Source organism: Pan paniscus, chromosome 21 (assembly GCF_029289425.2).
Source record: "Pan paniscus chromosome 21, NHGRI_mPanPan1-v2.0_pri, whole genome shotgun sequence".
Classification (NCBI taxonomy): Eukaryota; Metazoa; Chordata; class Mammalia; order Primates; family Hominidae; genus Pan; species Pan paniscus.
The window spans coordinates 14,720,044-14,737,457 of record NC_073270.2 but is presented as its reverse complement, the minus strand read 5'-3'; positions in this window follow the sequence as shown (position 1 = coordinate 14,737,457).

The following is a 17,414-nucleotide window of genomic DNA, read 5'->3' as shown; positions in this document are numbered from 1 at the left end:
CCATCTCTACTAAAAATACAAAAATTATCTGGGCATGGTGGCAGATGCCTGCAATCCCAGCTACTCGGGAGGCTGAGACAGGAGAATTGCTTGAATCCGGGAGGTGGAGGTTGCAGTGAGGCTGAGATCATGCCATTGCACTCCAGCCTGGGTGACAAAAGTGAAACTCTGTCTCAAAAGAAAAAAAAAAAGAACACACTGACCCACAGCAGATGCACTGGGAGAGAGTCTCCAAAAAGATTCACTCCTATTAAGAGAACCAAGGAGAAAGGTAGCAATACTCAACCACTGTCTTCACAATAGCAGGCAAATCAGACCAGGACAATGACTCCTCAGTAATATGAGGACCTGTATTCTTCCAACAGCTGTGAGGCCACCTTGGGGCCTGGCCCCAGCAAACTGGGGAAGTAGACACCTGCTCCCCAGCCAGCACGGAGCAGATGTGAACTGGCATGTTACAGGCCTGGAATGAATCTGCGGTAGGCCAAGTAATTTACACTGAAGGAAACCAAAATATTTCTCCCTAAAATATTGAGGATTGGTGAGCTAAAGACAGCTGAGACGTACGGAGACTCTCTGCCTCTCCTTTGTTTGCCTAAAGGCAGGACATAAATCCCGTCTTACTGGAGACAGCCACTTATCAGCCTAGAGATGGCACTAGCAGACACCAGAGAAACCTGCGAGCAGACCTTACTTCATGAGTATCTTCCCACAGCTTTCCCCCTTTGAGAGACTGGAACTGTTCTCTCCTTTGTCTTGTCACTGCACTAAAATTCATTGCTTTTTGTTAAAATGCTATTTAAACAAAGCTTAAAGCCTCAGGTTTCCAGCCAATGCTTTGAGAGTCACTTTGCAGAGTTACTTTTCTCCCCCATGATGGACACGGCATGTATACATTATTAAGCATACCTGTTTTTCCTTTGTTGATCTGTCTTTTGTTTCAGAAGGGTGACTCAATTATGAATTTATGAGAGTGGCAAAAAGATTATATAATTTTCTCCCCTTCCACACATTATACAGAAATCTGAAACCAAGCAGGAAGAGGAGTCAATGTCATAGTTCCGAAGAAAAGGGCCTCCCTTAAGAAAGCCTCATATACATTTCAAATTTCAGCCATGTGGTTGTCTTCATTTAGGTTCCCCCAGAAGCTGACCATGAGATGAGGATTTTTGCATGCAAATAGTTTATTTGGTAAGTTATATTCAAGAAATATAAATAAGGAAGGAAACCAGTACAGGGAGTTATCAAAAAAGTTGCCAGGCTGGGCGCAGTGGCTCACACCTACAATCTCAACAATTTGGGAAGCTGAGGCAGGAGGATCACTTGAGCTCAGGAGTTCAAGACCAGCCTGGGCAATGTAGAAAGACCTTGTCTCTACAAAAAATAAAAGTAAAAAACTAGCCAAGCGTGGTGGTGCATGCCTGTAGTCCCAGCTACTTGGGAGGCTGAGGTGGGAGGATCACTTGAGTCAAGGAGGTTGAGGCTACACTGAGCTGAGATCACGCCACTGCACTCCAGCCTGGGTGACAGAGTGAGACCCTAGTCTCACAAAAAAAGGTACCACTGTGAGTCACCAGAGCTCAGTCCCACTGGGGAACTCTGGTATAGAGCACGCACCTCATGGTTATCCCACCCAAGGGACATGAGGGCAGGATATTTATTCACAACTGCTCACAGTCATTGGTTGAGCGGTGCTTTAAGTGGAACATTAATTTTCCGTACTTCCCACCCCCCATGTAGGAAGGTGGAGCCAACAGGGAAAGCCCTTGGGAAATGGATGCAGTTGCTTGCGGTTAGCAGCTTTGCCTCCCAGCAATGAGAAGCCCCGAGGGGATGGGGCCAGGGCACTGGCAGCATCTGGGGCAATGATTAAGAGCTGCTTTCCTGACCCTCCCATCCTTTCCTTTAATAAACAATTCCCTGAGCACTTACAGTGTCCCAAGCACTCTGCCAAGGACCCAGGAATGAAGAGCTGCCCTCAGGAAGCTTGCAATGTGTGCTGTAGAAGAGAGAAGACTCCATTATTAGGGCATCCACTCTGTGCCAGTCACTTTCCTGGAGCTAGCTCACTGCATCCACCCAGGCATTCTGTAAGGTAAGATTCTTCTTCTCATTTTATAGACATGCCATGCAACCATCTGATTACTTCTTCAGAACAGTGTAACCGTCAGCAGAGGATATTTAAAAGCAGGATCGTAGTATCGATGCTAGCTGATGAACAGTTTCCGCCTCTAGAAGAAACGCAGATGCGAGCAGAGTAAACGGGCTGACGAATGCATGCCGTGTGTTGAAAGAACTGAATGCAGTAAGTAGGCTGCAGCCGGGGCCTGCTTCAGCCTGGAACCCTGAGTGATGGGGGACAGGAGTGTGGGACATGGTTAGTTCTGCCCTGTTTCCTCCCCTCTCCCCACCCTACCTGCCTCTGCCTCCTCCATGGTTGAAGGGAGTGAGGGTGGTGAGAGGGTGGTTTAAGGAATAGGAAAGATTTCACTAAGCTGGCACATAAGTTATCCAATAAAGGTGCCCGCTGAGCATGGAAGTTCAACGTGTCGACTCCCATGAAGCACTTTTGCTGCTTTCTTGGGGATTCCATGCTGGGAACCTTATGTCCTTGCTTGGGATCTACCAAAAGCACAGCCTGAAACAAGAATTTGGGTATAGGTAGCTCATTTGGGAAGTGATCGCAGGACTCAGAATTGAGGGAGAGAGAAGGATGAAAAGCCATAAAAAAGCATGCGTTTTTAAAGTTACTGCTGTAGGCAATGAGGGTCCTATTCTACCAGGATCTGGAAGGTTTGCAGAATACCTCCCAGAATTGTCTGCCTGAAAGACAGTAGGCTGGGTCACTTCCCACCGGCTCCCTTCCCTGTCATGTAAGGATTGCTCCCAGGGTGCATTAACTGCCCCCTCATCCTTTCTCCGCTGCTTCTCAGAGGCTTTGGGGATGTCTCTGAGGCAGAACTTGTGCCTTCCCTTAGTGTTAGGCACAGTTAGCAGGAGTCTGCCTTGCACAGAAAGGTCCTCTGCAGCTGCAGTGAAAATCACTGGGCAGTCAAAGCATCTGCTTCATGAGTGAGGTGTTCTGAGCCTTGAGGTCACCCACTGGTCCATGAACAGACTCTCTTGGATGGGACTCTACCTGCAGTAGGCTGAATAATGGCCTCAAAAGACATCCACGTCCTAATCCCTGAAACTGTGAATGTTCCATGTCAGAAAGGGACGCTGCAGAAGTGATTAAGGATCTTGAGAGGGGAGATTATCCTGGATTATCCAGGCAGGCTTTAAATGCAATCACAGGTGTCCTTATAAGAGGGAGGCAGAGAGAGATTTGACATAGACAGAAGAGGGGAGATTATCCTGGATTATCCAGGCAGGCTTTAAATGCAATCACAGGTGTCCTTGTAAGAGGGAGGCAGAGAAATTTGACACAGACAGAAGAGGAGGAGGCAATGTCACTATGGAGGCAGAGAGAGGAGTGATGTGTCCACAGCCCAGGAATGCCAGCAGCGCCAGAAGCCCAAAGAGGCAAGGGATGGGTTCCGCCTTAGAGCCTCTGAAGAGAGTGTCTCAGCCTTCTGGCCTCCAGAACTATGAGGGAATAAATGCCTGTGGTTTTAAGCCACAAATTTCGTGGTAATTTTTTTTATAGCAGCATTAGGAAATGAATACACCATGCACTGGCTCCTCTATGTTCTTTTCCTGGTTCCTGAGGAGCACACACTCTTGCTGCTGCTGGTGGTGGAGGGCAGTTAGCTCCCAGGGCAGCCCAGTTTCTCCTGCTGTCTTGCTTCTAGTCTCACTCTCTCCTCAGGCAAGTAGCCTCAGCCTCTCCGCATTCGGCATGTGTCACACCCCAGTCCACTCTGTCCCCCACACTCTAGGACCACAGAGGAGGCTCTCCCAGTGGCTCTCTTATAGCCCCTCTCCTTTGGCCAAAGTTAGGGGCAGAGCTCTCTCTCCCCATTCCCAATGGGAAATGCAACAGCAATCAGAAAACTCCAGGAAAATTTGGCCTCTTGCCCTCCTACTTCCACCTTCAAATGCCCTGCCCCTCACCCCCACCCATTTGCAAGTTCCAGCTCAGAACATCCAGCACCTCGTTTTATAAAATTGGGGCCACTTGGCTCTCTTTGTTAACTCTCAGCCTTTGGGCTTCAACCCAAACCAAGCCTCAAAGGGTCCCATTTTATCACCCAGAAAACCCGAACAATTTCACAGTTGAGACCTATGCTCTGGGCTGGGACGCAGCAAATGGCTCAGCCCCAGATGCTCCAGGAATAATGCTGTGGCCTCGGTCACGTTATCTGTCCAGCTTCTGGACGAGTCTACAATTCCAAAGCCACGAAACTGTCAACAGTGTGCGCACCTAAAACTTCTGAACTAAGACAGGCCTCCCTGCCTGTGGGAGGTTAGACAGAAAAGTCTCCCAAAGCCCAAAGAAGTGATGTTTGTGGCCAGGCTAAAGTCCTGTACTGTAAGTTTGTAATGGCTTCCTAAAAATAGTGTTTGCTCACTCTATTCCACAGTCACAAAAAAACCACCTGAGACGTCAGATAGGGAATTTGTTTTTTAATTTAGAAGAAATCATTACCAATAAACGAAAGAAAGAAAAGAAAAGGAAGGTGGAGAAGGGGTGAAGAGACAAGCCTTGGATTCCACGTGAGATTCTGCTCTATGTGGGGCTATAAGTTTTCCCATTTCTGTCTTCCCATCATTCCTCACTCTGCCAGAACGAATTCTGTCTCCCAGAGGTTTTTTTGTTTGTTTGAGCGGAGTCTTGCTCTGTCACCCAGGCTGGAGTGCAGTGGTGCAATCTCAGCTCCCTGAAACCTCTGCTTCCTGGGTTCAAATGATTCTCCTGCCTCAGCCTCCCAAATAACTGGGATTACAGGTGTGCATCACCACTCCTGGCTAATTTTTGTATTTTTAGTAGAGACAGGATTTCACCATGTTGGCCAGGCTGGTCTCAAACTCCTGACCTCAAGTGATCTGCCAGCCTCGCCCTTCCAAAGTGCTGGGACTACAGGCACGAGCCACCATGCCTGGCCAAGAGTATTTTGTTTGTATGTAATTAATATAGAAAAACTACTTATCTCCTTTAAGACACATTCTTTTTATAAGAAAAAGTAGCAACCCATAGCAACAATAAATATGCCATTCTAACAATAGCTTGTTATTAACAAGAAAAATCATAAAAATAAAAATAGCAATTTTACTAGAGGAAACTTGAGTGAGGGATAGTCCTGGGCTGATACACATTTCCAGAGGCAGTCCTTTAAAGTTTTCAAACTCCTGGGGGTGGACAGCCTTTCTTCTCAGCGTCTGCTTCTGGGGAAATGAGAACTAAAGCAACCTGATGAAGAGAGCATTGTTACATTTTCCAGATAAGAACACCCTGGCCCAAATCAGCAACTTGCCTCAGGTCACACTGCTAGTTAGTGGAGAAACTGAGGATTCAAACTCAGGATCCACCCCAAAGCCAGTGCGCCTTCTTCTATGCTATCTCCTCCCATGTTATCTTATTATCTTATTGTCAAACATAGCTTTCACTGTAGTTATCTATCATTTTTCACTTTTCCCATTAAAAATATCAAAGTGGACCAAAAAAATCTACAACCTTATTTTGAAAAAATCTTTTTTTTTTTTTTTTTTGAGATGGAGTCTCACTCTGTCGCCAGGCTGGAGTGCAGTGGTGAGATCTCGACTCACTGCAACCTCCGCCTCCCGGGTTCAAGCGATTCTCCTGCCTCATCCACCCGAATAGCTGGGATTACAGGTGCCTGCCACCACACCAGGCTAATTTTTGTACTTTTTAGCAGAGACAGGGTTTCACCATATCAGCCTGGTTGGTCTCGAACTTCTGACCTTGTGATCCACCCGCCTCGGCCTCCCAAAGTGCTGGGATTACAGGCGTGAGCCACCGGGCCTGGCCGAAAAATCTTTTTTAAAAAATTCATGTTTCAAAGGATCTTAGAGAAAACCTGACCAACATACAAAGCCCAGAAAGACATCATCAATTTTGCTATGTGATTTATTAACAACTCAGAATGGAATGTTGATTGTGATCAATAAATACTATTGACCAATTGATTGTGATTGTTTTCTGAGCTACACTAACTTTCCACAGTCTGATTTCCTCTCCCATTACTGCCCCTTCCCACTGTATGTAAATATGCCTTCCAAAGATAACTCCCTTTCCTCTGGAGTAGATACCCCAGTGCCCTACCCATGTTCCCTCAGCCCAGTTCTGAGACCACTGGCATCTTCCATGGGTAGGCCCCTTGCCAGCTTTGGATTTCTACCTCAGACATCTGCCCCTGGGGAGGTTCTCTGGCTGCAGGAGCACTATTGGCCACAGGAAAGGTAGACCAGAAGTGCCCGGGAGTTAATGCTCCCAGCACCCCTCCACCAGTGACAGGCAGGAACAGTTTCCTTGACCCTTGGTGGGCTGATGTGCAGAGTACATTCTGTAAAGTTTCTCAGAAGGTGTCCAGCAGGATTGAGCCCCAGTTGTTCACTGCAGAAATCTGCTCATGAACGCATTCTTATTGGTTTTCTTCCTTCCCACTTTTCCACTCCCTCATCTTCCCACTCCTTGCCAAATAAACTACTGCACTCAAATCCTTATCTCAGAGTATGCTTTTTAGGGAACCTATAGCAAGAAGAAAAAGTCTAAGGAAAGATCATGTTAAACATTCCAGAAGACACAGAGATAACTACCAGGTTGGGAATAAAATCAATGTTTGTTTACATACCCAGTACATTGTACACTGGGTATGAAAGCAGGGGCCACTGTAAAATTTGCTCACTTTTGTGTTTTCAGCACCTTGCATTGTTCCTGCACAATAAATGAATAATGAATGAATGAATGAATAAATTAATGAACAAATAGATGAGGATTCCTACCTTTCTCCTAAGGTTAAAGTGAGAAGTTATTCTAATTAATGCCAAAGAAAGGACTGGGATTATAAAAAAAGAAATATGAAATGAAATAAAGAAAACAGACTTTGTTTTCCTCGATTCTCACAGAACACTTCTGACATCAAATATGTAGGAGGTTTTTCAGCAACTAATTCTCTAACTCTCTGGACACCTACTGAGTGTCCCACATTTCAATTCAATTCTAACACTACTTAGAATTAGCTTTAGATCCCACAAATCAGAGGGCTCAGTCCCACAAGACTGACTGCCTGTTCAGATGCCAATCACAAGTAGCAGATTTCCAGGTTGCCCACACTTCTGTCTGCCCTGGCTACACATTGGGGGTTGCCACAAGCCCCTCCTCAGGTTTGATAATTTGCTATAATGGTTCACAAAACTCAGGGAAACATTTGCTTACATTTACTGGTTTATTAAAGAATACTGAAAGGACAGAAATGATGAGCCAGGTGAAGAGGACATAGGGTGAGTTCTGGAAGGGCCTGGAGGAGTGAAGGAGTTTCTCCCTCTGTGGACTTGGGGTGTGCTATCCCCCCAGCACATGGATGTGTTCACCAGCCCAGAAGATCTCTGACGCCGCCTTTGGTGGATTTTTATGGAGACTTCATCACATAGGTATGATCAATTATTAACTCAATCTCCAGCCCCTCTCCCCTTCCTGAAAGATGTACAGTGGGGTGAAAAGTTTCAAGGTTCCAAGCTCCTGATCAGGCCTTGGTCTTTCTGGCATCCAGCCCCTATCCTGAAGCTAGCCAGGAGCCCATCAAGAGTCACCTGATTAGAACAAAAGATGCTCCCATCACCCAGGAAATTCCAAGAGATTTAGGAGCTCTTTGTCAGGAACCAGAACTGGGGTCAATGACCAAATATTAGAGTGAAAGACACCCAGCACCCCAATCACTTAGGAAAGTATGAGAATTTTAGAAGCTCTGTGCCAGGAACCAGGGATGAAAACCAAATATATACTTCTTATTACATAATATCACATGAAATGATGTAATAATGTAAACAATCATCTATAAAATTTGAATAAATGGAAACATACTATTGTGTTCGAACAGGACAGTGCCAAAATATAGAGATTAATTTTTCCAAAATGAATCTTTAAATATAATACATTCTTGGCCAGGCGTGGTGGCTCACACCTGTAATCCCATCACTTTGGGAGGCCGAGGTGGGCAGATCACCTGAGGTCAGGAGTTCGATACCAGCCTGGCTAATATGGTGAAATCCCATTTTTACTAAAAATACAAAAAATTAGCTGGGCATGGTGGTGTGCACCTGTAATCCAAGCTACTCAGGAGGCTGAGACAGGAGAATCGCTTGAACCCAGGAGGCGGAGGTTGCAGTGAGCCGAGATCGCACCATTGCACTCAAGCTTAGGCAACAAAAGCGAAACTCCATCTCAAAAATAATAATAATAATAATACATTCTTAATAAAAATACCAACAAAGTGCTTTTTAAACTAGGTCAGTTGCTTCCAAAGTTTGTAAGGAAAAATAAACATAAATGAATGGCAAGGACAATTCTGGAAAAGGAGAGTAATGAGAAAGAAATAGCTAAACAAGCCAATAAAATATAAGGCTATGATAATTAATCCATTTGAATAAGACAGCATAGAGCATCCGGAAATGACCCAAATACATAAAGTGGCATTTCAAATCAATGGAGAAGGGAGGGTGTAGTAGTTCGCACCTGTCATCCCAACACTTTGAGGCAAAGGTGGGAAAATTGCTTGAGGTCAGGAGTTTGAAACCTGTCTCTACAAAAATTTAAAAAATTAGCTAGGCATGATGGCACATGCCTGCAGTCCTACCTATTAATACTTGGGAGGCTGAGGTAGGAGAATTACTTGAGCCCAGGAGCTTGAGGGTGTAGTGCACTATGATCGCACCACTGCACTCCAGCCTGGGTGATGGAGTGAGATCCTGACTCTAAAAAATAAAAAGGGGCAATGGTAGGTTATCCAGAATTGTATTGTAGTATAGGGTAGCCCACTGGAAAAAATAAATTCAAATCCCTATCTCACAAGTTTCATTGAAAGAGATTTCACACAAGCAAAGATTTAAATGTAATAAATAAATGAACCTATAAAACTATTACAAGAAACGTGGACTTTGTTTGCTTTTACAATCTAGAATGGGGAAGCCCTTTTTTGACCCGATTAAACAAATTCAGCTGCTCCAGGCACAAATTTTGTAGTTTAAGAGCAGCTTGTGGCCAAGCCATCTTCCCAATATGTTCTATATCAGGACACACCAAGGAAACAGAGTGCTGAGAACTTCAGCACTCATTAGGGAACTAGAGTCCTAGAAAAATGAAAGAAGCAAAAGCTTTGTGCACATAGGCCCATAATAATTAGCCCAAGGCTGGTGTTTCCTGGGACAGTTATTAACATAAGGTCTTCTGAAGTTCCTCAAAAAAGCAGTGACAATCTTCTGGTTCTTAGTTTCTCCCTGTACTGGCCTGTTCATGGTTTTAGTCCATAATAGGATGCCATTAAATTAAAACTTCACCAAGTTGACTAAGAAAGCAGGAGACTACGTTATTGAGCTACCAGGGACTAACCATCGAGGCAAATATTCCCCCTAAGTCCAGATTACATTTTACATCTGTGTTATTTTTAAGTGATCTGATAAAAAAAAAAAAAAGACTGAAGTGTGGGAAAACTGGCACTCTGGCATGCTGAGGCTAGAGTGGGTGGTTTGGGAGTTTATATCAATTCCACCTCTTGACGTTTACAGTAAATAATAACCAAATACATGCATAAAATTAGCAATGAGGATGCTGTTTCCCTGGTGTTATTTATAATGACAAAAAATTGGAAGTCACCTAAATAATACACTAGATAAATAAAGTGTCATACATCTAGTCAAGACAACATAGAGCAATTTAAAATGATGCCATTTAATAATATTTACTGACTTGGAAATACCATGTTTTATTGTGATGTGGAAAAAAACATATTTCAAAACAGTTTATAAAAGTTGGTCACAGTCTGTAAAAAAAAAAAGATGTATCTATATAGGTCATATGTTAGAAAATTCTGCAAATGCAGAATGAAAATGGATGTTTCATCACAGTGAAAATGGATGTTTCATCACAATGATTATCTCTGATGGGATTGGCAGAATTAATTTTCTAGGAAGCATAATCTAACCATATGCTGTCTACGAGAAACATGCTCTAGATTCAAAGACATGAATAGGTTTAAAGTAAAAGTTGAAAGAAGGTGTACCATGCAAACAGTAACCAAAAGGACAAAAGTGACTATGCTAGTATTAGACAAAATAAATTTGAAGACAAAAAAAAGGTATTAGAGAGAAAAAGGACATTTTATAATGAAAGAGGGGAAATTTATTAGAAGATGTAACAATTATAAATATATATGCATATAACAACAGAACTCCAAAATCCATGAAGCAAAAACAGACAGAATTAAAGGAAGAAATAGAAAATTCAACAACATTTGTTTAATATCCCATTTTTAATAATGGATAGAATAACTAGGCAGAAGATCATAAAGAACTAGAGGACTTGAACAACACTACAAACCAACTAGACCTAATAGTTACCTATAGAACAACAGCAGAATGCATTATGTAGAAAGCAGTCTGGCAGTTTCTCAGAAAATTAAGCGTAGAGTTACTAGATGAGCCAGCAATTCTGCTGCTTAGTATACACGTAAAAGAACTGAAAACATGTTTACGTAAAAACTTGTACACAAACATTCATAGCAGCATTATCCACAACAGTCAAAAAGTGGAAACGACCTAAATATCCATCAACAGATGGATATACAAAATGTGGTATATCCATACAATGGAATATTATTCAGCAATAAAAAGTAATGAAGTATTGATACATGTAACATCATGGATGAACCTTAAAAATATTATGCTAGGTGAAAGAAGCCAGGCCACATATTGTATGATTCCATTTATATGAAATATCCAGAATAGGTAAGTTCCCAGAGACAGAAGGTATTTAGATGAGTTGTAGTCAGGGCCCAGGGGTTGGTGGGGAGTGGAAAATGACTGCTAATGGGCATGATGTTTCTTGTGGAGGTGACGAAAAATGTCTTAATATCAAATATTGGTAATGGTTGGACAACTCTGTGAATATACTAAAAACCACTGAATTGTTCACTATAAAAGGGCAAATTTTAGGGTATACAAATGGCATCTCAAAGCTGTAATAAAAAATAAATGGTGACAAATATGACAAAATCTTAACAGTTATTAAGTTAGGGTTTGGGGGATATGAATGTTATTTTATTCCTTAAACTTCACCGTAACTTTTAACAATCTCTAACTTAAAAGAAAAGGGATCCTGGGATAATTTCAGAAAAAAAATGGATTATTCCCTCACCCCCTCTCATAGAGACAGTGGGTGCTCATTAATCAACATTCCACATGCTCCCCTAAATTTCCCAGCCTCCTGGTGACTATGTTGGGCCCAGGTAACCAGTTCTGTCCAATGAACTGTGAGTACAAGTGGTATTTGTCACTTCTAGAAAGGCAAAGCAGTTGAAAGCTGGTGTTTGCTTCCTCCACCCTTCTTTTTTCCTGCTAAGAACTTAGAAACCACAGGATGAGAAAGCGCTAGCTCCAGATGGAGGGCGTGTGGATCTCCCAGTCACTACATGGTGATCCCCTCCCCAACTTACATAGACTAGGCCTGAATGAGAAATAAACTTCTGTTGTGTGAAGCCATTTCAGAGTTTATTTGTAACTGCTGCCTAATCTAGGCTAGTCTAATTAATATATGCCCCACCATAGACAAAAACAAACAATAGATTAAACCATTTTGTGCAGGACCGTTTAAAAAAGGCTAGAAAAAATTTAAAGCAACCTAAAAAAAAAATGTTTAAGATCCCAGTGTGGGGAAATAATTTTTAAGCACCAAAGCAATGAAAGTCATCACAAAGGAAAAGCTGCACAGATTAGGGTAGAAATAAAATAAAATTTTGGAACATTAAGAAAGCCACCATATACAAAATGACAGAAATGAGGGGAAATGTCATAATAAATGTGTCAGTGAGTTAAGGACTGTAACACTTAAACTATGAACTAGAAAAAAAAATGGGCAGGGGATGTGAAAATATAAATCATTTAACACATATGCAACATTTATTTGTGCCACTATTTACAGACACTGTGAGTAGTCTATGCATATATCATTCTTCACCACAGTGATTCTGTAAGGGAGATACTACTATCATGTCCATTTGAAAAGGAGTAGTGAAGCAAGACTCAAAATCACACAGCTAATAAGTGTATTTGAACTTGGTTCTCATCAAATGCCAAAGTTAGCCACTATCCTTCCACAGGAAAGCATGTGAGCTGATACTTAATAATCCAAGCAATGAAAACAATAATGCTAAAGATCTAATAAATAATTATAACCAGTATAGTGAGGGTATGGTGAGACATTCATTCACTTGCTCTTTGTTCATTCATAATTTTTGAACATTCAGTAGTTATTGAAAATCTGTTAGGGTCCAGGAACTTTCCAGGTCCTGGGGATATAGCAGTGACCAATACAGACCCAAACCCCTGCCCTCCTGGAGCTGACCTACCCAGTTAGTATGAGATGTACAGAGGCATAATTATTCTGGGATAATAAATATCAAGAGCCCTAAATATGTTCACATACTTTAGTTCAGCAATTCTAGTCCCAGTAATTTATTCTACTCATCATGTAGCTGTCTATAATGGGAAAAAGGTTGGAAAAGACATAGTCCTAAAAATAGAAATGATCAAACAATGTGTGGTACATTCACACGATGAAATATGTAGCCATTAAAAATCACACTTTTTAAAAAAGAATGACAGAAAAATGCCCACAGCATAGTATTATTGAAGAAGGCAGGACGCCATACAGTATACAGGATGATTTGATTTTTATTATCTAGGTAGCTAGCTGTTAGTAAAATCTGGAGAGATATACACTGATATTTTAATAGGCATTGATGGTATTACAGGGTTTAAAAATTTCCCAAAATTTTCACAATGAACATGAATAACTTTTGTAATGATGGTGGGGATAATTAGAAAAAAATGTTTTCTACCTACATGTTTTGTTGTTGTTGTTGTTGTTTGTTTTTTAAAGAGGCAGAGTCTTGCTGTCACCCAGGCTGGAGTGCAGTGGTGTGATCATATCTCACTGCAGCCTCAAACTCCTGAGCTCAAGTAATCCTCCCACCTCAGCCTCCCAATTAGCTGGGATTATAGGAGCACGCTGCCGCGCCTGGCTAAGAAAAAATGTTTTCTAAAAAGTCTTCGCCATCTTTCAAGAGCCAGCTCAAATGGGAAGGAAGACCCCTCCTTGTGCGCTATTTTCTCCTCAGTCTGTACATTCTCCCAGGGCAGTTTCATCCAGCACTCCCCATCCTTCCCCTACCTCCAAGCAATCAATCAATCATGAAGGCCTATTGATTACCCTCCCTTTCAATCCTCATCCATGGTCCTCACCCCTGTGCAGTCTGCCTCCACCTCTACCCCTGGGCTCTTGTTACTCTAAATGTTCTGTCTCCTTGATTCCATTCTCCACACTGTATCCAGACAGATCTTTTTTATTTATTTATTTATTTTGAGATGGAGTCTCACCCTGTCACCTAAGCTGGAGGATGGTGATGCAATCTCGGCTCACTGCAACCTCTGCCTCCTGGGTTCAAGTAATTCTCCTGCCTCAGCCTCTCAAGTACTTGGGATTACAGGCACCTGTCACCCATCCTGGCTAATTTTTGTATTTTTAGTAGATACAGGGTTTTGCCATGTTGGCCAGGCTGTCTCGAACTCCTGACCTCGGTTGATCTGCCCACCTCGGCCTCCCAAATTGTTGAGATTACAGGCGTGAGCCACTGTGCCCAACCCAGAAAGATCTTTTTAAAAAAGAAATTGCCTGCCACTCCCTCAATTAAAACTCTTCAGTATTAACCAGGTATGGTGGCTTGTACCTGTAGTCTCTCTCGGCCACTCAGGAGGCTGAGGCAGGGGAATCCCTTTTGAGCTGAGGAGTTCCAGGCTGCAATGAGCTATGAGTGTGTTCCTGCACTCCAGCCTGGGCCACAGAGAAAGGCCCTATCTCTAAAACAAAAAGCCAAATACTCTTCAGTGATTGTACATTGCCTTCAGGATAAGGTCAAACTCCCTGTACTAGTTCTAGCTCTCCCAGAAGCCGACCCTGGGATAAGAACTTGGGTGCTGGTGATTCACTTGGCTGGGAAGCACAGTGAGGGAGGGATGGGAGAAAGACAAAGCAGTTTGAGTAGGTTTTGCATCCTCAAATCCCAGTCCCTATTTAGGTCTCATTAGTGTGTATGGCAAATATGCCTCCTTATTTCAGAGACTGAGACAAAATTAATGATTCTTAAAATCTAGTGTACACAAGAATCATCCAGAGAGCTGTTTTTAAAGTAGGATTTTTGGGTCCCATGACAAGAATTCCAATTATTTGCAGACCCTATCACCAAACATTAAGTGCAATTAATGGATCCTGTTTTCCTCAGGAACTCACAATTTGCAATGGCAACCTCCTTTAAAATGAAATTCGCCCTCTGTGTAATAATTAAAAAGAGTAATAGTTGTTTTCTTTTTTACTTTTTCTTTTTCTTTTTTTTTTTTTGGAGATGGAGTCTTACTTTGTCTCCAGGCTGGAGTGTAGTGGCATGATCTCAGCTCACTGCAACCTCTGCCTCTCAGGTTCAAGCGATTCTCCTGCCTCAACCTCCCAAGTAGCTGGGACTACAGGTGAACACCAACACATCCAGCTAATTTTTGTATTTTTAGTAGACATTGGGTTTCACTATGTTGGCCAGGATGGTCTTGATCTCCTGATCTCATCATCTGCCCGCCTTGGCCTCCCAAAGTGTTGGGATTACAGGCGTGAGCCACCGCATCCGGACTGTTTTTGTTTTAATTTAGGAGACAGAGTCTCGCTCTGTCACCCAGGCTGGAGTGCAGTGGCATGATCTCTGCTCACTGCAACCTCCACCTCTCCTGCCTCCTGGATTCAAGCAATTCTCCTACCTCAGCCTCCTGAGTAGCTGGGATTACAGGTGACTGCCACCACACCCAGCTAATTTTTGTATTTTAGTAGAGATAGTGTTTCACCATGTTGGCCAGGCTGGTCTCAAACTCCTGACCTCAGGTGATCTCCCCACCTGGGTCTCCCAAAGTGCTGGGATTACAGGTGTAAGCAACTGCGCCTTGCCTGTGAGTAACAGTTTTTTAATTCTTTGTATCTCCCTTCTCCCTCACAACACACACACACACACACACACACACACACAGATACACACCACTGCTTCTTTGGACTTGTTAGAAATAAGGAATGGGATCATTACTGAGCTATCTATATCTATCTCTTAGTGGTTTCCTTGACAACACTAAAGTTTGGAAATTACCATTTGTAAGGATCTAAATTCTTAGACCAGGAACTGCCTTCTCCAGATGGTCTAAGGATGGAAGACAAAGGGTTTATTAAGGGTTTATTCTTCTAATATTTATTCATTCACTTCCTCATTTATTCACTGTGTTTCCCAAAAGCCACTTGTCACTGCATGTAATTGCCTTTTATTAAATAAGTAAAAAGTGATACATATAAGCACTTAGGACAGTGCCTGGTCGATAGTAAGCATCTGAGTTATCTATTACTCCTTTATTTCATTAATTCTAAAATACACTTTTTTCCAAATTTTAACATCTCCAAAATCAGGATACAATTTGCAGTCGAAGGCACTTAGAATTGAAGAAATACTGTATTGTTTATTGTTGTTCTGCTCCACTTGGCTGGAGGCCTCTTAATGGCTGGGGTTTCTTCCTCCTTACACTCCAGCACCCGGCATGGTGTGGTTTGGGTGGAATGAATGAAAACATGGATGAAGGCTTTCCTGATACCACCTGTTCCACCACACAGACAGCACTCACTTTCCTTGGAACTCGTAAGGCTCATGGTCAGACATCTTTCCTGGCACTTCTTATATTCTACTTTGAACTATGGTTGACTGCCCATGTCACCTTATACCAGTGTAACAAAGGCAGGGACCCTGTCCTATTTACCCAAGTATCAGCATTGCACCGTGCCTTCCACATCGGTGCCTCAATCAAAGTATTTTTGGTCCCAAGAAAACGCACAATGTCAGCTTCCCCATGGTCTCTAGTTGGCTGGGCTGTGAGCTCTGTGAGGTCAGTGATCAGGTTCCTCTCATCTCTCGGTGTCCAGAGCTTCGTATATAGTAGGTGCTCAATAAGTACTGAATGAAGAACTTGTCCACACCCACCCTGCTTCACTCCCAGGCCAGTCTGACACAACTTCCCTAATGTAAATCCATCATGAAGTGTGCAATGACACACGTGTTTCCAGAACCAACACAACAGCAGCAGCAGCAGTTCTTCAAAATACCTGACTGCAACAGAAGTGGTGGGGAGGTAAAAAGGGGTCTGTGATTCACATAGAAGTTTTCTCTGCTCAGAAAACTCTTGCTCTGGAGCAGGGGCTGTAGCTCTTAAAACTCCCAGTGCCAAATTTAATCAGAATCTCTGGGAGTGAGACCCAGGGAACAGTATTTTTTGTTTTTATTCTCAACATACAGCCCATTGAGGTCTGTCGTAACCTGCAACACAGAAATTTGCTCTAAACGAATTCAATGTGGGGTGACTCTGGACTTTGTGAAGGACTCCTCACTGGAGGTCTTTGGAATGGAGAGCTCCCCAAGGGACCATGAGAACCTTCATACCTTTCTCTAAACCTCCTGAGGAGGGCAGGTGCACTGTCTGGGCCTGTGGCTGAGCTGGGGTTGTGTAACTGTCAAGCCTGCCATAGATTTCTGGGCAAGATACTGGAACACCTATGTCCTCTCTCTCCACCCCTAGCTATGACCTCAAGCAAGTCATTCCCTCTCTGCGTAACTCAATTTCCTTATTTGCAAAACAAGATTGCTCTAATGTCCTATAGCTCAAAAGTTTTATAATTCACTCTAGCCTCTCAGGTGTTAAGAGGTGTTGTTATAGTTGTCTATAACAAAAAATTTAAAAAATCTTTTCATGTGTGGCAAGAATAGAATTATTTTTTAGGCTGTGAGATTTGAATTCTTAGCTGTTTTTTGGCCACCTAATTAATTTCATCCAGCATTTGTACCTGTATCAATATGGAAACATTTACTTCCTGTTTTTTGAGGTGTGTACTGGTATGAAATGAATTATCCTAACTTGTATTTTCATTAATCAGAAAATAATTCTAGGTAAAGATGAAGTGCCTCTAAAAGAAAATATGTTCAATCTTCACCTAATAAAGCATTAAATGAATTTCTTATATTTGAATTCTATTTAGACTTTGCCATAGAAGCAAAATAGCTGTCTGAGTCAAGTGATTTATTCTTTTTTAAAAAGGGACAGTGACTTTAAGCAGTACCTGTCTATTAATCAGTCTTCCAAGTAAGCAAGAGGGAACTGAATGCAGAACAAATGGT